Source organism: Pogona vitticeps, chromosome 3 (assembly GCF_051106095.1).
Source record: "Pogona vitticeps strain Pit_001003342236 chromosome 3, PviZW2.1, whole genome shotgun sequence".
Taxonomy (NCBI): Eukaryota; Metazoa; Chordata; class Lepidosauria; order Squamata; family Agamidae; genus Pogona; species Pogona vitticeps.
Genome location: NC_135785.1, coordinates 226,538,132 through 226,566,043, shown reverse-complemented (window position 1 = coordinate 226,566,043; position 27,912 = coordinate 226,538,132).

The following is a 27,912-nucleotide window of genomic DNA, read 5'->3' as shown; positions in this document are numbered from 1 at the left end:
GTCACCCGCAATCTGACGTTTGGAATTTTTTCCAGTTGTGGGAGCACTATGGCTTTGGGTGGACATTTGGGCCAATTCTGCCATCACTTTTTGGTGTGACAACAGGGCAGTGGTCCAGATAGTAAATACCCTGACATCACGAGCCCAAACAGGATGAGTTTGGTGAAAACATTCACCCTATATTGTTTGAGTTATAACATTGTGTTCCAAGTTTGCCATGTGCCTGGTGTAAATAATAAGCGGACTGATGCCCTGTCCCAACAATGGATCAGCCAGTTCAGGGCATCAGCACCTGGAGCTCAGGCTTGACCAGAGATATTGACGCAAGTGGTATGGAGCATTGGAGGATCGAAGCCAATAGGGCAATCAGTTTAGCAATTGCTCCCATTACTAGGTGATGCTACGCAGCTGCTTGTGAAGAATTCTTTGCATTTTGGAATGTGGCAGGTCTGGGTAGCCCCTGGCCTATGACAGTGGGCTGTTTGTAGTTGGGAGTCTATCTTCATTGCAAAGGTTTGGCTCCTCAAACGATTCAAAGGAAGATGTCAGCTCTGGCCAGTTATGCCAGGGCGCAAGGGTGTCCAGATCCAGCAAGTGATTTCTGAATTAAGAAAAGGTTTGAGGGACAAAACAAAGAAAGGGGTTGATAGGAGGATAGGCATATTCCTATATCCCCAAAAATCCCAGTTCAATTGAACCATGTTTGGGCTGTTGTGTGCAGTGACCAATGTGAAGTCAAATTATTTAAGGCAGCAACACTGTGTGATTTTGGGGGGCTCTTAGAGTGAGTGAATTAGTAAGGGCATCAAAAGTATATAATTCAAAGAGGGTGTTACAAATGGATAACCTATTCGTATTCAAAGACAGGGTTTTGTTCCATCTTCACAGGTCCAAGATGGATCATTTGGGAAAAGGACAATTTATAAGTTTAGGGCATTGTTTAGTTGGGGAGTTGTGCCCAGTTAGGGCCATTTCCGAATATGTTGAGTTAATGGGGACCTCAGCAAGGGATCTATTTTGCTACAGAGACTATTCACCCCTTACAAGGTACCAATTTTGGGCAGTTACCTCTTGGGGCCTTCCAGAAGAGGACATTGTAGGGTGGAAGTTTGGCACTCACTTTTTCTGCATAGGAGCAGCATCCACAGAGGCAGCTTTAGGATATTGGGAGGAGCAGATAATAAAATATGATAGGTGGTCATCGTATGGGTTCAAGACCAATAGATGCTGGTGTTTGATTTTCTTTTCAGGCTTCAAGTTAGTTACAGCCCAGTTGAGAGTCGTTGTATGGTCACAGTTATGTACATTGGGAAGCGAAGTTTGCTTTGCGGACCAATTGGGGCTGTAATTTAGGCCTTGATGTGCAGGCCACGTTGGAAAGGAGGGGGACGGAGAGGTATGCTCTGGGGTGGGAGGTACCCCCTATATGCTGGTTGTTCACCTGGGAGGTGATGACTTGGCTCAAAGGATGGGCAAGTCACTTATATTATTGGTGATCAATGATTTGCAAGCCATTAAGGCCAAGTTTCCTGTGACAAAGCTGATTTGGTCAAACATTATACCAAGGATGGTATGTCGGGACAGTTGTGGCCCAAGGTGCATTGGCTGTGCATGTTGTGGTGTTAAGTAAGCAGAGCCATGAGAGCTGGACTGGGATGAGAGATAAGGCACCCTGACATAGGAGTTTGTTAACCAGAGTTGTACAGGAGTGACAGCATTCACTTGTCAGATACAGGACAGTACCTGTTTCTGTGCAATCTACAAGGGGGCTTTGGGACTTAAATTTTCAGCTGTGATGGTGGGCTTGGGGCATATAAATAGCTCCATGCCATGGCAGGTAGTGCAAGGGGAAGAGATTTGCTGAGTTCCTGGAGGACACAAGGTGTGAAAAATATCCCATCTCCCTGTTTGATGTAGCCAGCAAGGTTCCGAGGGGAGGTGGCCTTTTATTAAGGGGAGCTTCTGGGCAGCAGTTCACCTAGGGTCACGAGGCTCAGTGGCTGAGGCAGCAGGGGGGGTACCCTTATGATGGGGCACCTGAACATGTGCTGGGTGGAAGACAGCACGATTCAGTAATAGGAACTCACCCTGCTTTAGAATACAGAGGTAAAGGCTACACCGGATTTGAATAAATATCGTACTACATTAGGCCCCTTTGTGGATGGGGAATTTAGTTAATAAAGTTGTGACCCAAGTTTTAACGCAACAACCTGTGTCGTCTCTTTATTTCCAGGCTGGGTGGGCAATAGCTTCCTTTACTTTTACTTTTAAAAAAATAAGATGTAATTTTAAGGTACTACCCTATGATCACCTGCCTATAAAGTTATAAACACTGGCAGGTATTTCTGAATTGCAGCTATTCAATAATTACTACAGCAAAATGCATTAGAAGCATAGACCTTTTAATAAATAACTCAGTGGTTCAGCTATGGTGCCGGAGGTTGGGACTTTGATTCCCCAGTGTGCCTCCCTGAGAGTGGCTGGACTCGATGATCAATAGGGACCCTTCCAGGTCTGCAGTTCTAAAATGATTATTATTAGATGATTATATATGTTTCAGTTTATTTCTTCCACACTAAGGAGTGAGGTACCTAATGAGATTGTGCTGTAGTGGTTATATGGAGTGGAAGTTAAGGTACAATAAGAACATATCCAATGCTTTGAATGAGGGAGAGTTGAACGCCGGTCTGAGTTTGCTTTTGAAAGTATAGCTTTAACTATTTACTTTAAACCACAGGGCTTTTCCATCTATTTAGGGCAGCAGTCCCCAACCTTTCCCCAACTGTGGACCGGTTGGGGGTGTGGTACGCCCACAGGGGGGCGGAGCTCACATGCATGCATGTCACACTCGGGGGTGCTCACGTGCATGTGCATAGGGCATGCAGGGGGCAGAACGTGCATGCATGGGACGATGCTCGGGGCGGGCGCTTGCGAAGGGGTAGGAAATCTGTGTCCACAGCCCAGTCCTGGATAGGCTGTGGACCACTGCCAGGTCATGGACCGGGGGTTGGGAACCTCTGATTTAGGGAATACTTATTTCAGATATGTATGTAATTAATTTCATTAAACACATATATATCTTGTGTGTCCTAAAGGAGTGCAATACTTGTTGTCTGTACGTTCACCCATGACTTCACCTGTGCACACCCCTCTGAACAAAAGTTTGATAAAATACCCTTTTACTGCCTATGAGCAAGATAGCAACTAAAGACTCACTGTTAAAATAACTAGCACATTATACGTCATTTCAGCAGTGCACATTTAAAACAGGAGACCCATATCATTTGCTCAATCATGAAATACAAGAGATATTTCCACACTCGGAACAGTTCCACTCACATTACTTCAAATGCCCAGATGCTTAATTGGATGTTATTAGCTCGCCTGTTCCTTCAGAACATTAATACAATAAAAAGAAAGATCCTGATAGATATAAATTATGGTGAAAGGAATTGTTTTCATGCTGATTAAATGTCTCAATCATTGAGCTGGTTCAAAGCTACTTAAGCATTTAGCCTTTGACCCTTGAAAATTCACTATTGAATGACTCCTATATCATTAGCTAGCAATCTAATAAACAATAGCTCTCAATAGTAGTCAGCACTAAAGCACAGCTGGGTTGTTCTAAAACTAGCTATTGTAATGAAAGCTCAGGCCAAATTGCCCCAAATTTAGTAGATATTGTTGACATTATATAAAAGTTTATGAAAAATACTTTTCAGGCAACTCAGTGAGTTTTTTAAAAATCATTTTTGGTATTCTTAGACTGGTCTGCTTGTTGACATTGCCAGCCATTCTCAGCCTATTTTTGGCTATAGCCAGAAATACAACATGAAACGAATCAGCATTGTACAAGTCACACAACATACCTTATGAGGTGGTGTGTGAAGAATTGTTTCCAGTCTATGCCTCCTTTCAAATGTGCTAGGGCCCCTCGTGGGGGGAATATGGCCCCCATTGAAAATTGCTGGTGTAGACTTCTCACATTCAGGGAGCAATCAGATGAGCATATAACTCACTATTTGGTTCCCTTTTGGTGTGGTTGGATTTTCCGGCAGCCACTGTTTTAAGTTAGAGTGATCTATCCCACCTCTTTTGCAAGCTATTCCACTCTTTTCTGGCCATGTGGTTGGGCCGCAGTTTATATGGTACAGATGGCAGTACTCCTGATTATCCCATCCTGCAATCTGTGTAGTTACTTAATTCATTCCCAAATAGAGCTGTGGGTAGCATTCTCTTCAGTGACATATGCAGTGAGTTGTTACAATAGAAAGGATGGTAGAGAAACCACCTCCCCTATTTTCCTCTTCTTGCTTTTTAAAAATAATGTTCTCCCAAGTGATGCAGCTCAGCTGTTTTAGATACTGTATAAGGAAGTATCCATGCTAGGTTAATGTATTGTTGTCTAGCAGCTTACAAAGCCTGTTCTAGCGAGTACAACTTGCAAGCTCTACGAGCTGCTCGTAGCCAAGACCAACAGGCTGCCAGGAGATGCTCCACTGCTATCTGCTCTCAAATACAGATAGCAGTGGACACAGGTAACATCAAAGGAATGTATGACAGTATCAAGCAGGCTTTAGGTCCAATACAGAAGAAATCTGCTCCCTTGAAGTCTGCTACAGGTGTGATCATCCAGGACCGAGCACAGCAGATGGAACGCTGGGTGCAGCACTACTCTGAGCTATATTCCAGAGAGAATGTAGTAACCGAAGAAGCATTACATAACATTGAGTGCCTGCCTGTCTTGGAAGAGTTGTACAGCGAACCAGCCTTAGCAGAAATAAAAGCAGCCTTGGATTCCCTCGTCTCCGGCAAGGCACCTGGAAGGGATAACATCCCTGTCGAAGTGCTGAAGTGCTGTAAAGAGATCATCACCACCAAACTATATGAAGTCTTTCGTCTTTGCTGGAGGGAAGGTGGTGTACCACAGGACATAAAGGATGCAAACATTGTCACATTGTACAAGAACAAAGGAGACGGGGTGACTGCAATAACTACCATGGCATCTCTCTTCTCAGCTGCTTGCCCGTGTTGTGCTGAAAAGGCTCCAGGTCCTTGCAGACAGAGGCTATCCAGAATCACATTGTGGATTTCGAGCTAATAGATCCACCACTGACATGGTATTCTCTCTCAGACAGCTGCAGGAGAAATGTAGGGAACAACAACAGCCACTCTTTGTGGCCTTCATAGATCTCGCAAAGGCCTTTGATTTGGTTAGCAGGGATGACCTTTTTAAGATACTTTCCAAGGTTGGATGTCCACCTCGACTCCTTAACATCATCAGGTCCTTCCATGAGGGAATGAAAGGCACTGTAGTTTTTGATGGCTCAACATCAGATCCCTTTGACAAGCGGAGTGAAACAGAGCTGTGTCCTCACACCAACCCTTTTTTGCTGTCATGCTGAAACATGCCTTTGAAACTGCAACAGAAGGTGTCTATCTCCAGACTAGATCAGACGGAAAGCTCTTTAATCTCTCTAGATTGAGAGCGAGGACCAAAGTCCAACTGAAATGCATGCCAGACTTCCTCTTCGCCAGTGATGCAGCCATTGCTGCCCACTCTGCTGAAGACCTCCAACAACTCATGAATCGTTTTAGCAAGGCCTGCCAAGACTTTGGACTAACAATCAGTCTGAAGAAAACATAAGTCATGGGCCAGGGCGTGGACTCACCTCCCACTATTACCATCTCCACACAATAATTGGAGATTGTTCATGACTTTGTGCACCTTGGCTCAATGATCTCTGACACACTCTCCCTAAATGTTGAGCTGGACAAACACATTGGCAAAGCAGCTACCATGTTCTCTAGACTCACAAAGAAATTATGTCTTAACAAGAAGTTGGTGGCATATACCAAGATCCAGGTCTATAGAACCTGTGTCCTGAGCACACTCCTGTACTGCAGTGAGACCTGGACCCTTTGTGCACGGCAGGAGAGGAAGCTGAACACCTTCCATATGCGTTGCCTCCGACACATTTTTTATGTCACCTGGCAGGACAAAATTCCAAATAAAGTAGTCCTACAATGAGCTGGAATTTTTAGCATATATACATTACTGAAACAGCGATGGGCATGTCGTGAGAATGGCTGATGGTCAGATTCCAAAGGATCTCCTGTATGGACAATTAGTGCAGGGGAATTCCCTCAGAAGGAGACCACAGCTGCGATACAAGGACATTTGCAAGTGGGATCTGAAGGCCTTAGGAATGGACCTCAACAGATGGGAAACCCTAACATCTGAGCATTCAGCCTGGAGGCAGGCATTGCATCATGGCCTCTCCCAATTTGAAGAGACCCTTGTCCAGCAGGCCAAGGCAAAGAAAGCAGCAAAATCAGGGAACTGGACAGGGGACAGATTGGACTTGTCTTCAGTGTGGAAGGGATTGTCACTCTCAAATTGGCCTCCTCAGCCACACTACACGCTGTTTCAAGTCCTCCATACAGAGCATGTTACCATAGTCTTTTGAGACTGAAGGATGCCTAACTAGTTCTATGTCACTTACTGAAATAAGCAAAATGAAGAGAAGTCACTACAGCTTGCAGAATGACAACCACAACAAAAGGCAGGGGAAAGGACAGGAAAAGGGTGTCTGGAATTGAAGGGGACAAATATTAGAATGATATGAAGTGTTGTGTGGATCCTTCTCATAGGAGAAGAAACATATCCTGTGTAAATAGAAAGATTGATCAAGTGTGAGATAAAATACATCACGGTTAAGATAAGTGCCTTTTAACATGACTTGGACTGATCCAAATTCCTCCATCTAGACATGCTCATTGATTTTAATTCCCCTAAATGACATCAGCTATGTAAAGTTGTTAGTAAATTGTGTATACTGTACTTCTCAAAGATAGATGGGAATGTTGTAGCCCTAAACTATCTGATTCCAGTTTTTGTGCTCTCCTACATGTGGTCAGCAATGAGTCTTAAGTGAAGATCTTCAACTATCCATTGTTGTTGTTTAGTCGTTGAGTCGTATCCAATTCTTCATGACCCCATGGAACAGAGCACGCCAGGCCCTCCTGTCTTCCACTGCCTCCCGGAGGTGGGTCAAATTCATGTTGGTAGCTTCAGTGACACTGTCCAACCATCTTGTCCTCTGTCGTCCCCTTCTCCTCTTGCCTTCACTCTTTCCCAACATCAGGGGCTTTTCCAGGGAGATTTCTCTTCTCATGAGAGAAATCCATAAGGTCTGTAAAATCAATGTCCAAATACATGAAGACAGATGGTGTGGATATTGAAGCTCTCTACTCAGAAACTGCCAGAACCAGAAGTTGGGGTGGTGTGGGGTATAGAGCTCACCCTTCTACCCATGGTCATGTACATAATTTGCTAATTAATGATTGTACAGAGCTATCATCATGCACCAACATTTGCTGGAATATGTGCAGTTATGGAATCATCCCATTGATTTTAGGGCTTTTCATGTGACCACTTCAGAACGTTTCGGTCTTACTTTCTGCTGCCTTCATTTGCCATGGCAAGGAATGAAATAGAAGCTATTACCATCATGCATGATAAGGATGACTGGAATACATACTGTTGCACTTGAGAATTCAGTCCTATCTGATACTAGCAGTAAAAGACAGTATGTTAAGTACTTCAATAAAATAATTTACATATTGAATCATTTTACCCGAGGAAAAGTGTCTATACACAAAACATATTGACAGATCTAGAAGTAAACTCATCATGTGCATCTTGGTTTTCCCTTCCTTTCATTTGAATAAAAACTCAGTTAAGCATCAAAAATATGGGTTTGTCAAATAAATAAAAGAAGCATTTGTATAAGAGCAGACTGACAACATTAAAAAAAAAACAGAGCTCAAAGCTTTGAAATCCATGCCACACCCCATTGGGTTGGCATCATAATTGGTTTAACTAAAAAGAATATATATACACATGCATACATACATACATACATACATACATACATACATACATACATACATACATCCATACACACACACACACACACACACACACACACACACACACACACACACACACACACACATATATATACAGAGAGAGAGAGAACTGTGATGATTTGTGTTTTTATGTGTATTAGAATGGGATATGTAGTCCTAAGATTGTCCCAATAGCATCCATTTTGATTTAAAGTCTGTTCTGTAGTAGGAAAGTTTTACATGCTGTTTCAGAGAAGCTTCGCTCTCTGCTTATCTCGTTGCTAAGATGAGCAGAGAGCAGAGAATTTCGTAGTCAAAATAATTCTGCCACAAAGTATGAAAACAACTGAAGCTCCATGAGAAAGTTAGGCGGGACAACAAGACCCAGGAGGCATTCTGGGAAGAAGAAGGAAGAGGAGGAGAGGGAAAAAAAAAGATGGAGTTTGCCTGAGAAAGGGGCAGACACGTGCTTTTCCCATAATGGACTGGTTTTCATCTAGCATCAGCCTTTGAAGACTCAAGATACGTGAGATGGACTATGTTATCCTTTATATTAGTTAGCATAGTTTCATTTCTTTATTTTTTTAGCTGGAGTGGGGGAGTGGTGTGTTCTGTTGATCTTGAATGAAAATGTACCTACTGACCTATTTTACTATCAACTGAAACCTTTTCTAAAGTAATTCTTTTTAATAAAACAGTAATGATTGATTTCTATCTAGAAGCTTTGTTTCTTGAACAGACTAGCTGAATGTCTAATTGGCCACGTGGGTTTGATACCAAACTTTCAGAGCCAAATCATTCTGAGTATATCTCATGGTTATGACTGTGTTGCTTTCTTAATAAGGAGATTGGCCTCTGAGTAAGAAAATTTAGACAGAACTTGGCTGAGTTCAATTGGCTCTGCTCAGCAGTTAGAGGTTTGTCTGGTTTTCTTACTCGTCCCAATTTCCAGCACCCCCATAAATCTCTTTGGAGATACGGGGCTGCTTACAAGAACATCAGAGAAAGAATACAAAATTCACAACGAAATGGTTGCTGCTTTCTCAGGACAGTAGGCTAGCTCCCCACAGACTAATGGGACTGCTGTGTGCTTCTCTAATCTGAGCACAGAACAGAAGAAAAATTACCCTTCTGAAATGTTACCATGGCAAAAGGTGAATTTTCAAAGAGGAAATGCAGCTGTTCTACGCTGCTGCTCCTTTCAGACAAGCAGTGTACAGAGGGGTGCAATGAGAGAAATGCAGTATGTCTGTCCTTTCTCAAATACATGCATCACATGATTTGGTTTGCAGCACAGAAAAGTCAAGAAAGAGCAAATCTGTGCTTTGAAAGCATTCAGGAGACAATCCTCTCTGGGGTAATTTAGGTGTGACATGGAAGATTTCTGGACTGGTTTAAAGACTGCCTGAGGAACAGCCATTGTTGAAAATAAAACTACACTGTATGGAGAATATCATATAAAATAACTAAGACATGTGGCCAGAATCCTGTTGTTTGGCTTTGAGCTGTACATTTCAGATGGCATCATCAACTGTGGCTGGTTTGTAGAAATTTATTGTTTCTTGTTTTCCCATCCAGGTTCCAGGGATCCATAGGGATTCCTTTGGCCCCAGAGAAGCCTTTGGGAGCCACCAAATGGAGGAACTCTTTAATGGCTGAAAGTTACTGGCAATGGAACTGGGACAGCTGCCAGCAATTATCAGACATCAAAGAGCCCCTCTGCCCGTTCTGTAGTTCCAAAAACCATTCCCAGAACCAAAGGGATCTTCAGGGCGTCCCTGGAACTTGAGGAGAGAGGAAAGGAAGCATTTAATTCACCGTTGATGACATCATTCAAGTTGAGCAGTGTAAAGTTAGGCAACAGGATTCCGATCACTGCGACAATCGCCAAGGGTCATGTTGCCAGGGCCAACAAGCACTGAAGTACAGAAACGATAGCAGCCAGCTATTATGGAAACTGCAAGCTTTGTGCAAAGTACAGTGGTGCCCCGCTAGACGATGACTCGCAAAATGACAAATCTGCACAATGATGTATTTTTGCAATTGCTATTGTTGTTGTTTAGTCGTTTAGTCGTGTCCGACTCTTCGTGACCCCATGGACCAGAGCACACCAGGCCCTTCAACTGCCTCCCGGAGTTGTGTCAAATTAATTCTAGTAGCTTCAATGATGCTATAGCGCTTCACAAAACAGTCTTTCCTATGGGCGATTTCCGCTGCACGATGTTTCAGTCCGTCTTCGCAAGACTTTTTTTTCACAAGACGACGATTTTAACAGCTAGGTCCGCGACTTGCAAAACAAGTGTTTTCGGGACCGATGTTTCACAAGACAGCGATTTTAACAGCTAATCGGTGCTTCGCAAAATGGTTTCCCTATGGCCGATTTTCACAAGATGACGACTATTTTCCCCATTGGAACGCATTAAACGGATTTCAATGCATTCCAATGGGGAAACGCTTTCCGCAAGATGATGTTTTCACAAGACAGCGATTTCAATGGAATGGATTAACATCGTCTTGCGGGGCACCACTGTACATGGACAAGCTGTTAGTTAAATAGTAAACTGAGATAGTCTTGTCTCAAAATCTCAAACTGACTATAGGTATCAGCTTAACATGATACACAAACTCACATAAGGAAGCCCTGATTTGTACTTTGTGCCTACCATGCCCACTGGGGAGTATGCAGAGGGAGGGAGGTAGTAATCACATGTAGTCAAGCCTTGGGATGAAATTGGCCATATATCTTTTGTTGGTTAAAGCTTACAAAGCTTTTGTGTGGTATAAGGTTTTTATCTAAGGCTTTTATCTAAGGCATGAGGCAAGAATCCAGCCTACCTTGGGCCTTGGCTTGCCTGCCACACACCTATATTGGAGGAGAAGCCCACGTGCTCAACGCTTGGTGTGTGAGACCCGGTTAACCTTTTTAGTGTCAAGTCATCTTATCATCTGTGTAAGTCAGGCTGGGGTAGAAAATGACCAGCTTGTCCAGTAGGCTGGATTCTTGCCTCATGCCTTAGGATGTCTTCTTCTTCCCTTTAGAGAATAAACTTCAATCGTAGTATATCTGACAAATTGTGTGGCATCTTGTATATAGGCTAGTGGTGTGGAGTGGCAGGAATATTTGTACCTTATCCAAGCACATACAGGAGGATCAACAAGCCCTCAGTTGCTCTTGGGGCAGTCAGGGTGCATACAGAAAGTGGTGAAGTTTGCTCCAGCACTCCTGTAGTTAAAAATGCTGAAATCTGAACAAAAGATTTGCTGACGGTTTCTGTAGGGAAAGAGGAAAGCATCAAAATAGAAGCAGATGGACAGCAGAAGCCACCATGAAAGCCAAAACCTCTCCTGGAAGATGACTCTAGAATTTTCTTGCTTTATCTTATAGGTAGCTACACTGGCTCTTTTAGTACATTTAGGATGGAGTGTGTATAGGAGGGATACTGTCTGTCTTGTGCAGGCCTTCAAGGGGACTTTCTCTCTTCTCCTCTGCCATCGTTTTCTACCTTTTTAAAAAAAGTCTGCTGCTGTCCTTTATTTGCAGGACCATTATTTTCTTGCTTTGGATACATGTTTGTGAGTGGATGGATGCCAAATATGCAGCACTGTGATTTGGGCTAGACAGTTTTCTTCCATTCTTCTCTTTACTTTTACTGTTTGTTCCACTGCAAAATACTTTTGCTAAAACGTACCTATGTGCTGCCTTTCTCCTTGGTACAGGATAGGTCATGCCAACAGAATACTTTTTCTCTCTTCCTGGCAGTGCCTCTCTATATTCCAGATGGGCGAGCACCGAACATATAGACCCAGGATTTGGGCTAGGCTTTGAGTGAGGCCACCACAGGCTATTGACTAGGGATAGTGAGGAACACTTACACACATGCACACACCACATTCCTTGACCATGGGTCCCAGGAGAGGAAGGAAGGAAGGATCATATCCCTAATTTTCTACATTTTCAGGGTTTCACCCCCTCAGAATCTAGGAACATATAGATGCATACAAATATCTACACATCAGTTCAGACCACTCCAAATCCGCACAGGGATGGTCTTTTCCAATTTGTATGACTAATACAGGGATAAAAATCAGATTGGGCAGTAATCATGCACACCCAACATAGATCTTATGCTCTGTTATATCACAACACTTTAGACTCAGCAGTGTTTTAAATCCAGCTGAAATATGGATAAAAAATCAATTAAAGGACTCTAGCCCAGAGGACCTTGCATGCATATGAGAAGAGAGAAAAATTATGACTTATGACAGCACTGTGCGATGTGGTACGGGACACAGAAAATGTAAATGCAGATTAAAAAGGAATATATTCTGTTTGTATCATCTTGGAGTTACAGCATTCAGCACAGAAGAGCAAAGGGCATAGGATTTTTCCCCACTGCCAGGACAAATTATGGTTTATTTGCAGTCATCTGTTTCCTCATGCTGATGCTTTGATGGAGGTTTGCTTAGGAGGTTTGCCTATTGATATAGAAAACTGATGAACCCTGGAAAATTGTACAGCAGAATCATTAGTGATCACTGTAGTTGATAGCTCCTTGCGGCAAAATACACAGATGAAATAATACACATCTTCTGCTGACATTTGCTGGCTAATGCAATATCCATGAAATTACAACTGAAATCCGCCAGGACTGTCTGCTCAATTTATCCCTACTCTTCCTATCAAGACCGGCTATAAAATGTACTTTAGTTTCACTTTATGTAGATTCTCTATAACACAGAACAGTCGAAGTAATATTCTCAGAGACAGTTCATGCATATTTGGGAAACTGACAAATACGTGCACCTCTGAACACCACTGTATGCTCATAGATTGATACCTGTGATGTTCCCTCTAAACTTTTTCTCTTTTTTGTTGGGGTGAAAAAGATCAAGGAATTAAGTGGACTTAAGGTATCCATCCACACACCTTGCATCCCATCTCTGGATGGCAAATACAGCAACTGGCTGTTTGTGGATTTCATAAATGCCATGATGTCAAGAATTATATTATCGAATATTAATCCAGCAAGAGGGTTCAACATTTTTTATCATCCTCCATTGCTTTGACACCTAACATGTAAAATTGCAAGTGAAAACAAACAATCTGTAAGCCTTGTGTGGGATAATAGTCACCCAACCAACAAGACCATGAAAAACAAATCAAATAGGAACAAGGACTCCCGAAAGTCTCAGAGAGTTTTCCAGCTAAAAGCAGGAAATAAGCTGGTCATACAAGAAGGTCAAACACATGGTTTTTCCAACTCTTACTTTAGCTTAGTCATCCAAGTTTCCATACAAAGGAATTAGTCTTTGCCCCATCTTTAGCATCATTCCTTCAGATATTTATTTACTCTCACCAGTGGTGATCTGCTGTCTGAGCTGGGCCAGCAAGATCACCCACATGTTGGTTTCAAACTAGGTTTTGAAATTCAACAAAGGGAATGGGGACTTTGCTGCTGGTTGGGGCTGTTATGAGGCTGAGCCATCCGTTCTTTCTCTCTTAATGAAGTAGCATAAAAGAAGCAAGGAGTAGGCATATTATCCGTTTATCTAATCCATCAACTACTTCATTCTGTGTTGTCCACTTTGGTGGGACAATAGCCACTCCCAGAGACAAAGCAACACTCCTTTTGAGTGTCTAATGCCAGATCATGATGGTAAGCATGTGGCTGATACTAAACATGGCAGCTCCATGGATTAAGAAATAGAGGCAGTTACTATGTTAGACTATGACAGTAGAAGTCTCATGTTGTGGTGGTTAAACTGCAGTACTGCAGTGAAGACTCTGCTCATGACCTGAGTTCGATCCTAGGCTCAGGTAGCGGGCTCAAGGCTGACTCAACCTTCGATTCTTCCAAGGTCGGTAAATTGAGTATCCAACCTACTGGGGGTGAGGGGGATGTGTGGCCTGTAAACCACTCAGACAATGCTTTAAATGCTGTGAAGCAGCACACTTCATATTGCTTTGCTTTTATAACTCCCAAAATACATAGGCCAGCATGGCTAGGTTTGCTATCTCTGCCTAGGTTTAGAGCAGTCAGTATGACTAGACAGGCGGGCTATAAATGTAACAAATAAATAAATATAAATAAATAAATAAATACAACTCCTGCACCACAATGTCTAGTATATTTTTCCAATGTTTTTGCATCAAAATATTTACCATTTTGTTCTTCCTGCCAGCAGAAGCCAATGATGGGGACTGAGGGCAGGAAATCATTGTATGTTGTGGTATCAGGTTGTAATTAAAGTTTACTAGGTGACAGAAATTTGGCAGAAGCTGGACATTTGGTATCAAATTCAGTCTGGCCTTACTGAAACAATGTATTTTGTTAAGGTCTAATAAACTCTAAATCAGTGGATATTATCAAAGGCTGGAGGGAAGAATCCGAGCTAGTGCCTTGAGGAATTTAAAGCCATCAAGGAATTTATGGTCACAGAATTATTAATTCACCCCATTGATGAGGTAGAGAAGATGCTTTTGCAATTAGGCAGACACAAAGCCAAGAATTAATGATCACTAAACAAAAACATTGCTATAGGCTTATTATTTCCTGCCAAGAATATCTCATCTACCAACAGATAAATCCGCTGTGCCATACGTCAGATTAACTAAGGAGGCTTTGCTCTATTGTCATCCTTGAGCCAGATAACACCAAGGGCAGACGGTCTCAGGCTATATATGACAGAATGCTTTATTGATTGGGATTTCTGTCTTTCTAGCAGAGGCCTATTTCTGAAAGCCATTCTCTTCATCTCATCTGCTCAAAAATGTGTCAGGAAAGAAAAGAGGCAGACTGTTTTTAAAGATTTTTTTCCAATGCAACTGCTCTCCCAAATTAAAGCAAAGGAAGAAAGGAAGATATAGTTATAAGACGATTGACTTTATGCTCTCTCCAGCTCCCCATTTCATGCCTAACAATGAGTGTTATTTGCTCTTCTTCAAAAGCAAGAGCAAAGGGTGAAACTTAGAGAAAGCACCAGTTTCATAATCAGAAGCTTATACTATGCTTTCCTTCCAGATAGGCAGTTCCTTCAAAACTCTGTGCCTAACCAGCCTGACTTGCAAATGAAGCTCATGTTTATCTCCAGTGACAAGACAAATGCAACCTGATTTCCATTCTGTGGCAGCAAGAGAAACTTTTGCTAGGATTAACGTATGCCTTTCATCTTCTAAAGGAATTCTACTTCCAAGGATGTACTAAGTGTGTCATCTAGTTTGCTAGTGGAAAGAGAAAAGTTTGTTCCTGGTTCATTAGAATGCTCCTTGTGAGAACACTGGAAGAGTTTTTCTGAATGAAATCAACATCTATCTAGTCCAGCATTCCATCTCCAGCAATGGCCAACCCCTATACAGTCCAAAACATAGCTGATTTCACTTGGTTTTGGAAGCTAAGCAGGGTTGGCCCCAGTTATTATTTAGATTGCAGCCCAGTAAATACCGGGGATCTTCAGGTAGCACTAGGAAAGAATCCTTCCTAAAACCCAGGAGAGGCACACTTAGCAGGAAATGACAAGCCGAATAATCCTTTGACTCAGTGCAAAGGTAGCTTTCTGTACCTCTGCGTTCCTATGTTCCACAGTGAGTGAAAGTGCAAGCCGAATATGAAAGCAGTAGTTCTCTTCCATTGTTTGACTCCCAGCATCTGGTATTCAGAATTTGATGTATGCAGTGCTATATCATTATGGAAGGACGGAAATTTTCTTTTTCAGCAGGGATGCATGTATGCTCCCATTCTGTACTTGCTGGGGGGGGGGGCTTGGTTTCTCAAAGGAGAGGAATCCTAATTTGCATAAAAACAGTTTGCTCAAATTATGGAGACCTTGATGGGTGAAACAGCATTTAATGTCTCTGTCTCTCTGCAAAGGGAGAAATCTTGCAGTGCTTGAAAGTCCCTCCCCACAATGTTTTGTCAAGGTAACCTCAATGGGCAAGAATAAAAAATTTAATAAACATCCTTGCCAACCTTATGGTGAGCCAAGTGTCCCACATGCCTTAGTCGGAGACAGGGAGTGCTTTTTCCAATGGGAGGTCTTCCCACCCACCCCATCTTAAGTGGGGATGAGCCAGCTTCAGTTTGCTGACTTAGCAAAGCAACAAACTTAAGAACAAACATTGACGCATGTTCTAATAATGTATTTACTCATACAACACCTTCCGCAGTCCAACAGGTAACAGCAACACCACCATGACGTACAATGTGATTTGTTGTTGTATCTTCTGAATTATGGCAACCTTAAAAGGGTTTTGAAGTATGTGAGATGCTGAAGAAGTGGTTGACCATTGCTATGCCTCAGTGAGCATTCATGGCTGAGCAGAGATTTGAACTCAGATCTCCTCAGTGGTAGCCCAACACTCTACCCATATTATACATGAGGATAACCAGGTATCTGTTGCCAACAATGTTCTTCAGCCACTCTCTATGCAAGATGATAAATGCATGTAAACTGACTTGAGCCAAAAAGGAATAACATCCTCTCGTTATTCCATATGCAGAATCCAACTTCCAACATCATAGGAAGCACTGTAGTCACAATATATTTCTCTACAATCCCAAAACCCTTCTTTGTGCCCCTAAATCCTACCCTACCAATTCAATCATTCTCTTAAACTTACATGGCGGCTGTAGTAGGGTAGCAACAAGAGACATTTCATTGTGTGAGGCATATTTCTTCTTTTAGCACCCAGAATGCCACTACAGAACTGACTGGCTGACTAAAACAAATCTGTGTTTCGTTGTTGTGGGTTTTTCAGGCTCTTTGGCCGTATTCTGAAGGTTGTTCTTCCTAACGTTTTGCCAGTTTCTGTGGCCAGCATCTTCAGAGCACAGCACTCTGTGCTCTGGTGTAGTTTGCTTGGGAGTAGAGTATTTATGGCTGTCAGATAGGCTTTTGTCCTATTCAGGAGATGGGTGTTTAATCAAATCTGTGTTTAATCAAAACTACACTACTCAGACCCATGCAATTCAAGAGAGAAGTATAAATATATGTCAAGCAACATATAATGAGTGCATAGTCTTACAAGCTAAGCATGTGCCCACATAAGCAATGCTTCAGCTCCAGACATACAGAGAAGTTGAAGTGGCGATGAAAGTACTATAGCAATTTGCAAGGAGAAGTCATATGTTATTTATGGTGAACAGATCAGTTGCAGAAATTTAACCCTATTTATAAAACACAGGGGTCATGAAAACCAGTGGTGATAAACACAATGTTAAAGGAAGGTAGTCCTGAAATAAGAGCTAAGGATGATGATGGGAGGAGAGCACAAAGGAAATGGGATGAAACAATGTCCTTTCCTGTATGAAAACTGAAAATGTTACACATGGTAAATAGTTATTTTATTTTCCTTGCAGATTCTTACGTTTCAAAATGAAACAAATGGTTCCAATAACAGTCAAATCAGCCTAGAAGGGGGGGGGGTATTACTCTCTATAGAGGTGAAATATGCCCGCACAGGAGGGGGTGACATTGGTGAGGAAAGTTACTGTGAAGTGATAAAGAAAAATGAGCAAAGGAGGAGAGGAAGGAGAATGAGGAGAAATGGAGCATGGAGAGCATTATTTTGTGTAAATTAAATTTAAATAAGAAAAGATGACACTCGCTTCAATCTTGTCAGGCTACAGCATTATATTCTCAGGGATGATGGTAAGAAGAGAAAATATAAATGCCCCAAATGCCACAGACCTGCCTCCTTGTGGCTACCAATAATGGAGGTGTTCCATCTTCACATTTTTGTCACTGATGTACAAAAAAATGAAACAATCTATAAAAGTGCACTTCTGTAGTACCTTTATTAAGCTGTGAAGAGAGTTAAGAGAAATCCAGGAAGTTAAAAAATGCTGCAGACCTTCGAGTGCTGCCTCTTGACCTGTCTTTGCCATGTCTGTCAATCTGCCTTTGAGATTGGGCACAGGATGGAATGTCCTTTTGCTTTTCTCTCCTGTTCCTTTGCTGCCGAACAAGTTGCCTCTGATCTAACAAATGCAGCAGCAAATGTCTTCAAAGGCAAACTCAGTCTAACTGGAGAAAAGGAAGTGACCTTCGCTAGGACTTACACAAAGGGGTCCTTACCTCAAGATATCAGAGAGCACTGAAACACCATACCAACTATGTCTCTTTCTGTCAGGGCTCAGATAAGAGTCAGATATTGAACTGGCTAGCATGGTATAGTGGTTAGAATATAGGCAAAAGCCTGGATAGACCCAGGTTCAAATCCCTTATTGGTTGTGAAGGTCATTGGATGATATATTGGGTCAGTTCATCAGCTCTTAGGCTTGCTGTTGTTCTGAGCCATTAAGTCAGAACCAACTTATAGTGACCCTAATAGGGCTTTTAAGGTAAGTTAGATATTTGAGGAGTGGCCTTACCAGTTCCACACCCCCAGAAATTATCCATGGCTCACCCTGGCCTCCTGAGTTGTAGTCTGTTACTCTGTTCACTACACTATGCTGGGTAGCTCTCAGGCTGTGCTACCTCATATGGATGTCATGAGGATAAAGGGTGAGCCATGTCAATAATTGTCAACTCTGTGGAAAAAGTGGAGTAGAACTGAGAGAAATAAATAATGATAAGGACCAAAATAATGGCCTGGTGAAAAGAATGTAACAATGGAACAACAATTAGCCCTGCTGGGGTAGTTGTTATGTGGAATCACAGTTAGGAGCCTAACGATGGAGGCACAATGGGCAGTTCCAGCAGCTAGCATGCTTACAGAGATGGATAAGAGCTTCCAGCATTTTCCCATATCCTTATCATAGGCTGTCTTAGTTGAGAAGATAAGCTTTGTCCAGACACCTGCTCGACACATAAATCAGTCCATTGCACTACATGGGTGAATGGTGACTTGCAGAAGGATATGTCAGATGCCTCCTTGCACATACTTGGAAAACATATGATCACTTGCCTAACCAAAAATGCAGACAGAACCATGGTATAAGCCCAGAATGCTTCCTTGTGCTAGTAGACCAGAGCAGGTCAAGTATTTGTCTTATCCCAATAAAAGCAGGTCAGGTTTGCTTTGTAAAAAAAAACCTGTAGCCTTGTCCAGTCATCTGGTGATCTGAAAGCATCTTCAAGGGTGGGTGGGTGGAGCTAGTCCTTCCTCCTTTCTTCATTGCTTTGGTCATGTCAACAGTCTGATGTCTAAAGAGAAGCATCTTGCTCATTTTTGGAGAATCTACACATGCAAGAACCCAGACTTTCTGATGTTCTTATTCCCATGTGATGCCTGCAAGCCAGCAGGACCCCTGGGCCCTTAAGAGACATTGCTGGTCATGACTGAATACAGACTGTACTTACTTCCAGTAGCTTTGCCCCACTTCTTTTGAGAGTAAGCTGCAAAAGAAAGAGAACACTTCAGCTATTATACATTCCAAGCCTGGAAAAGTTAGTTTTCATCAACATAACTCTCACAGTCCCCTAGGCAGTCAGTATGATGGCTAGGGGAGCTTGGGGGCTGTAGTCAAAAAAGTGACTTTTCCGAGCTCTCAGTTGAGTAGTCAGGATAAGGTCTCCCTTAGGTCTCCCTTGGTTGGTAGTCTGATTTTTTTTTAGAATGCCTCCAATATGAGAAGGCAGTGGTGTGCAATATTATCTCCAGGTGATCGATGCAGAAGAAAGAAGTAATCTTGGTGCAAATTCTTGACAGTTCCCATTATTAGGCTGTCTGGGGATGATGCTTCCTTGTAAATATGCTTTTAATATCTCTGAGCGATATGGCAAGACTTTAAAACATGGATCTTATGAATTGGAACCAATTATGTTTGAAATGCATTGTTCTTTAAAAGATTATTAATAATTTGCTGCATTTCTATTGTTGATCTTGATTTTGATTTTTATCCTTTATACCATGAGCTATCTTGGGACGTGTTGGCACTGCAGGCTAAACCACAGAAGCCTGTGCTGCAGGGTCAGAAGACCAAGCAGTCGTAAGATCGAATCCACGTGACGGAGTGAGCTCCCGTCGCTTGTCCCAGCTCCCACCAACCTAGCGGTTCGAAAGCATGCAAATGCAAGTAGATAAATAGGGACCACCTCGGTGGGAAGGTAACAGCATTCCATGCCTAAGTCGCACTGCCCATGTGACCACGGAAGATTGTCTTCAGACAAAACGCTGGCTCTATGGCTTGGAAACAGGGATGAGCACCGCCCCCTAGAGTCGAACATGACTGGACAAAAATTGGTCAAGGGGAACCTTTACCTTTACCTATCTTGAATACCATTACCTTTGTGGAAAAGTGAGATCTATAAGACTAAATCCAATTGTTAATCCCAGCAAAAACAGACATCAGCATGATTTTTGCTTGAGACAGAGAAATGTCTTGGATGGGTGCTGAATGTCTGGAAATATTGGAAGAAAGCATAGAAATTAGAAGCAACCATTGAGTAACCATTTCTTTTTCCTTCCATATTGCTCCATATATGAAAACCAGAAGCAGACTACCTTCTTTTGGCAGTAATTTCTGTACCCAAGGGCCTGATTTGTGAGAGCTACATGTGTTTCTTATTATTTGGCCATAGGGATAGTAAGTCACATCTTCACTGAATACAGTCTCAGTTTCTGGAAAGTTTCCAATCCAGATAATATTCAATCAAGGTACCCCTGATCAAACTCTATAGGCGATACATTCATGACAGTATTTATGGAAATGCTCTTCCAAGATGAGAAAGATATCTACTATTGAACATTTGTACCCGGGAACGTGTGTGGTTCGGGTGCGTCTTTATCTCTTCTTTGCAGAGTACAGCAGAGTACGGCGCAGATAAACGACCACAATGCTGCCTTTTCTCGGTGGTGTATTTACAAATAATTTACAGTATTTACAGGACATACATACAGCTTTGTATCATCAACAGCATCAGCATACAGTGTTCAAACCGACAGAGTGACACGCAGAAATTGAGTAATAGAGGAGAGAGCGAACAGTGTTCTCTGACTACTTTTATACATAAGTCCAGCCTAGTCTGTCCAATCATAAAGTGGTGATCTCATCTACTCAGGTGTGTTCATCAAGTATTGCAGTGCAGTTGCATCAGCCAGGTCTAGAGGAAGTGATGTCATCTGTCTTGTTCTGTGCACACACACACACACATATATCAATTTTCAGGCAATGAAAAAATATACCTTAACACTCCCCCTATTTTTGAATTGCATGAATCCGTTACTTATTAAACATTACACATTCCCATTGCATCTATGCACATTTCATGTTTCTGAGCACATAATGGTTTTGTTAAAATGTCTGCCACATTCTCTTCAGTGCTACAATACTGTAACTCAATTAACTTTTCTCTAATAGCTTCCCTCACATTATGATATTTTATATCAACATGCTTACTTCTGCTCTTTATTCTATCAGAATTAGCCATGTGTATGCATGTTGTATTATCCTCCATTACCTTTATCGTGTCATCAGTTTTGCATTGCAGATCTTTTATTAATTGTTTGTACCACATCAATTCTGAACATAATTCAGACAAAGCTGCAAATTCTGCCTCTGAAGTTGAGGTAGCCACGGACCCTTGTTTCCTTGACTTCCAACCAATTATGCTGTTTCCAAGTCTGACGACAAACCCAGTCATTGATTTCCTGTCAGTTTCATCGTTGGCCCAATCGCTATCTACATAGGCTGACAACTTTAAACTCTTTGATGCCTTCAATATTAAGTGATAATTACACGTTCCCTTTAAATATCTAAATATTCTTTTCACACCTTGCCAGTGTTTTTCTTTTGGATTTGCCACATATCTACTAAGGATGTTTACTGACGCTGCAATGTCAGGACGCGTCCAATTGGCCAAGTACATTAAACTGCCAATTGCAGAGTGGTATAACTCTTGGTCCTCAAATTCTTTGCTTATTTCATCTTCTTTCTGAAAATCTACTACCATAGGTGTACTTACACATTTGCAATCTTCCATGTTATACTTTTCTAGCATTTGTTTTATTTTTAGTTCTTGGCTTAACTCAAACCCCTTTTCTGTTTTCTTTATTTGTACGCCTAGGTAATTTTGTATGGGGCCCAGATTTTTAAATTCAAATTTCTTTTTTAATTGTCTTTCAAATAGCTCTACTTGACTGTGGTCTTTGGTTATGAAACATAGGTCATCTACATAAGCAAGCAGTACATTCAACTCATTACCTACTTTCTTGGTGTACATGCAAGGATCCGCCAGACTGTTTTTGTAACCTAAATTTACCAATACATGATGTAAACAGTCATTCCAGTTTCTGGCGGATTGTTTGAGGCCATAAATGGATTTATTTAATCTGTATACTAATTCTGGTTTGTCACCTTGGAAACCTGGTGCTTTCGCCATGTACAATTCTTCTTTTAAATCTGCATTCAAGTAAGCAGTAGTAATATCGTAATGGTGAATCACATAATTTTTGGCGGCAGCAAATGTGAGTGCAGCTCTTAGTGTTTCAGACCTAACTGCTGGCGAAAATACCTGGTCATAATGTTCAAATCTTTTCTGTGTGAAACCTTGTGCCACTAACCTTGCTTTATATCTGTAATTTCCATCATTTTGTAACTTCCTTTTAAACACCCACTTACATCCTATTACCTTGTTTTTTGCTGGCAGTTTGGTCTCAGAGAATACATTGTGTTTCTTCATGGACTTCATTTCTTCATCCATGGCCTCCATCCATTTCTTCTTTTCTAAATCAGGTAGCTTTAAGACATCTTTATAATTTTTAGGCTCAACATACACATTACATACTGTAACACCACCCAAACCATATCTTTGTGGTGGAACCCCTTTGTTAGCCCTCTGAGACCTTCTGGGACTATGTGTCTGATTCTCTGACTGCCTACTTGTGTGAGCTTCATGTTCTTCATCTTCTTTTCTTTCATCATCTGTAGCAGGCCCTTCTTCTTCTGCAGTAGCTTCTTCTTCTTCATCGACATCTGCCTCGTTATCTGTGGCATCTTCATCATAGGGTTCCTCATCTCGCATCTGTGTTCCTGCCTTTCTAATTTGGTTTCTTCTTGAGTGCAGAGGAATGTATAATTGTGAATTGGCATGTACTTGGTCCCAGTTCTCACCCTCATTGAAACTAGCAGACCTTGATATGATCACGCCCCTGTTGCCATCAAAAAACCTGTAAGCTTTGCTGTTTGGTTCATAACCCACAAAAATTAATTTTCTCGTTTTACTTTTACCTTTTCTTCGTAGCTGTCTTGGTATGTGCACAAAAGCCGTGCACCCAAACACGCGTAAGTACTTCATACATGGCTTCTTACCGTATAATAGAAAGTATGGCGTTTCATCTATGGCAGAAGAATAGATTCTGTTAACAATAAAATTACTTGTGAGTATTGCTTCACTCCAAAGCCCATGTGGCAGTTTAGCATCTGCAAGCATTGAGTCTTTCATCTCCTGCAATACTCTGTTTCTTCTTTCTGCAACACCATTTTGAAAAGGACTATAAGGGCTTGTCAATCTGTGTCTAATGCCTAGACTCTCCAACCACCTCTGAAACCTGTGGTTTGTAAACTCTGTGCCCCTGTCTGTTTGTAGCTGAGCTACCTTGAGGCCAAATTTTCTCTCTGTTGCAACCAACCATTTTCTGAATGTGTCAAAAACTTCTGTCTTAGACTTTAACGTATAACAAAAAGAAAATCTCGAAAAATCATCAGTAATTACCATACAAAATCTCGCTCCCCCTAGCGATGGTGGGAATGGTCCCATTAAATCAGTATGCACTAATTCAAAAGGTCTAGTAGTAATTCTTTCAGTTTTCTTTCCTTTTGGAGCTATACATGTTTTACTTGCTTTGCAAACTGCACAGTCCAGGTAATTATGACATTTCTTCAAACTTACATCCCTGGCTAAGTGCTCCATCTTTTGTATTGTTCTAAAATTTGCATGACCCAACCTCCTATGCAACAAGTGTATGCAATTATCATGTTGTGGTCTGTTCACTTGCAATGTGTTTGCACCTTCATGTGCCTGGCTCTGTAAGAAATACAATTTATTTTCTTGCCTCACTTTTGCAATTAAAGTGCCCTCTTTCTTTATCACACACTCCTGTTTTTCAAAACTTACAGCAAACTTCTGATCTACCAAAGACGCAATAGAAATAATGTTAAATTCTAAACCTGGAGTGTAATAGACTTCCCTTATCTCAGTTTTCAATGCAGAGACGTACACAGTTCCTTTGCCTTTGACCGCCACCTGCTGACCGTTCGCCATCGTCACATGCCGTAGATCAGATTTACCTATAAAAGAAAACATTTCTAAAGAATTAGACAAATTTTCTGCAGCTCCAGAATCTAACAGCCATCTAATCATTTCTGTTTTGTTGCTGCTTCTTGTGTCATTCGTTACTGAAGAGATTTGTCCCACGTTGTCTCTTCTTTGAAATCTCCTGGAGCCCTTTTTTCTGTAGACTCTATGGTCCGGAGGACTTCCGGTCACATCTCTATGATTTGGAGGACTTCCTGTTGTACCTCTATGGTTTGGAGGACTTCTTGTTGCATCACAGTCTTTCCGGAGATGATTGGTGGAACCGCACAAGAAGCAAGCTTTTGTCATCAGGACTCGCCCCCTTTGTTCTTCCGCGGCACGTCTGTTGGCTTCCGGATATCCATCCCGTCCAGCCTCCACGTGGCTTTGGCGTTTATTCATTTTTCTTTCCTGTAAATGCTGTTCCTCCTGCAAAATTCTACTCGAAACATATTCCAAAGTTAGCTGAGCATCTGTTAACGATTCCAAGCTTGTTATCAGCATAGAATAAGAGTCATTTAACGAGCTAAGAAGTATATAAACCTGCTGCTCTTGGGGAAATACAACGTTCATGAGTTGAAGCTGATTGAACATGTCTTTCATATTTTTTAAGTGCTCCGATGCACTCTGCCCCGGCTGCATTCTGCACTGGAACAATTTTCTGGTAAGTGCTATTTTTGTTCCAGTTGTTTCTCGCTGATAAATCCCTTTTAGTCTATTCCAGACCTCCCGGGCTGTTGTTAGTCCCTGTATATGAACTAAAATGGTATCTTCAAGGGACAACACTAAAGTTGCTAGAGCTTTCTCACTCTGCTCCAATTCCTCATCATCGGGCTGCGCTGGGGGGTTAATAATGTAGCGAAAAAGACCCTCCTTTCTCAACAACATCTCCGCTTTAATTGCCCACGTTTTATAGTTCTGCTCATTTAGCCTGTTTATAGCCAGAGCACCAACTCCTGAGCTGTATGTTGCCATTGTCCTGTCTCTCTGAAGCCTTTTTGTTCTCTGTACCTTCCCCACAGACGAACTAGCTTCTGTCTCGCTGTCACTGCTCTCCTCCTCTTTTTTCATTTATTTATTCTTCCCACGTTGCACAACGTTTACTCACCACCTTTTATCTTGCGCAGCGGGAGCGTGCTGGGCCCATAACCTCTGTACCCGGGAACGTGTGTGGTTCGGGTGCGTCTTTATCTCTTCTTTGCAGAGTACAGCAGAGTACGGCGCAGATAAACGACCACAATGCTGCCTTTTCTCGGTGGTGTATTTACAAATAATTTACAGTATTTACAGGACATACATACAGCTTTGTATCATCAACAGCATCAGCATACAGTGTTCAAACCGACAGAGTGACACGCAGAAATTGAGTAATAGAGGAGAGAGCGAACAGTGTTCTCTGACTACTTTTATACATAAGTCCAGCCTAGTCTGTCCAATCATAAAGTGGTGATCTCATCTACTCAGGTGTGTTCATCAAGTATTGCAGTGCAGTTGCATCAGCCAGGTCTAGAGGAAGTGATGTCATCTGTCTTGTTCTGTGCACACACACACACACATATATCAATTTTCAGGCAATGAAAAAATATACCTTAACAACATTACTTTCTTCACCTCTGCCTCCTGCATTTATGCTACAGTTTTTGGTGCTCCGTCTCAAAACATGGGCTTAATTTACAAGCATGCTTGTTAAAGCACATTTCTGTGAGGCAATCCCATTGTGGGAAGGAAAATGGGGATCAAGATAGAGAATAAGTATCACTATTGTTGCCCCATCTCCTTACCACTATCATTATTGTTTCTATTTCCTGAGAAGATTTCTATTTCAGAAATCAGGCCAAAGAGCCTGAAAAACCCACAACAACCATTAAATCCCAGCCCTGAAAGCCTTCACGAATACATTTCTATTTCAGTGATTTAATGTGATTTACAATGAATTGTACATGTACCAGAGCTTGGGCAAAGTATATTTTTGGAGCACACCACCCAGAATAATTTGGTATTCAGGACATTGTACTCCAAAACAAGACGACCCCAATCCTCATCCATTGGACATCCTACCTCATCTCTCTGTTTCCCTAAGAATGGTGCAAAAAGCTTCATGGCCTGAAAGGAAGGGATCTAAGGACTGCCATGCCAGCCTTCCCAGAATCTGGGAAATGTGCTCTTTAAAGAGTAACATGTCCAAACTCTAATATAAATATACAAACCAGAAACACATACAATGTAGAAGTCCATATGTTCCTTCCTTCCCAGTTCTGGAGCACCAGGGCATGAACTGCTGGATAGCTGAGTCGCTTAGGTTAAGAGTTCAATTCCTCACTGTGCCTGGGGCTGGAATCAATGATCAATAGAGTCTCTTCCAGCTCTGCAGTTCCAAGATGATGATAATGATGATTGATCATCATCATTCACAGGGAAACTGGGAGATTTGTTAGGCAGTCCCCTGTAGTTGTCTTTTATCTAGCTGGTAGGTGGTACCAGGGTGGTCTTTCCCTAACTAGAATGATCTTTTTGTGAAGTTGGGGTTGTAACCTCTTCTCCACCCTTGGTCTTCTGTTAAAGCAGAAGTCATGTTTAAAACCAAAGCCACCGTAAGCCCCCTCATCATCACTAGTCAGAATCTCAATGTTAGGGCAGTGCTTGGAAAAGGTCAATTTTAGAGCACAATTTTCTGGACAGCAGTTTTCAGAATTTCTCACAGCCAGTAAGGTCATTTGTGGGCCACAGATTTTCTTTAGGGCTATGAGATAAGACAGCAAAGAGTCAAGCAATCATGTCAAAAATTGTTGGGTGGGGGATGATTCTGGCTGTTCAGCTAAACTTGCCTGTAATTTCCTACAGGAGTCAGTGTTCAATAAACACACATTATGCAGCATATTTCCTAATGATTTATTTCCACATACGAGTGTTAATGATATAATTTACAATCATAGCTGTAATATTAGTTATGAGAGTTATTATGGAGCATGATTTATTTATTTTTTCAACCTTAATGATATGTTTACACATATCAATGACATTGTCATCAGCAAGTAATCTTAAAAATGAGACAAGCTTCTCAAAAAATGATACTCGGAGGAAACATTTTGATGAAATACTAAAGAAACATCTTAGGGAGCATTAAGCCAATAATAAGACAAACAACACATTATTCATTGGGATTGCACATTTAGTATTTCTGTGCACTAGAAAGCTTGTTATTGCCTAGAGACATTAAAGTGTGATCTTGAACTCTGTCATTGAATTTGCCAACATATCTTATTCTGTGGAGCAACCCAGTTACTGAGGGTCAAACTACACATTACACTATGCTGTCCTTAGAAAAAGGAATCCTTTCACTTTATTGATCCATCCAGTATTCTCTAATATCAATTAGGACTTTGCCTTTAAAATCATAAACACTAACATATCTCAGAAAACTGTAAAGTTGAGTCATGCAGAAAATCTACTGTTATAGGTTTAAGTAGTCTTTTTACATTGGCATTCATTTTCTAAACTCTTTGTTTTCCAAGCTATTGTATATTTGGATTGCAAAACAATTTGTAAGAGGGATGCTTTTTTAATGTGCATTAAAAGTGTATTCTGAGTGAAGTTACAAAAAAAGGAATTCTTTAAGTCGTGCTTATGTGTCTTAGTTATAGCATTTCACCTTGCATTGCCTTGTTACTGGATTTAAGCACAACCTTCATTTTCCAGTCTGATTTTTTCAGATACTAAACTCTGCCTTAATTCTGTCTCTGGAACACTAAAGTAATTTTGTCT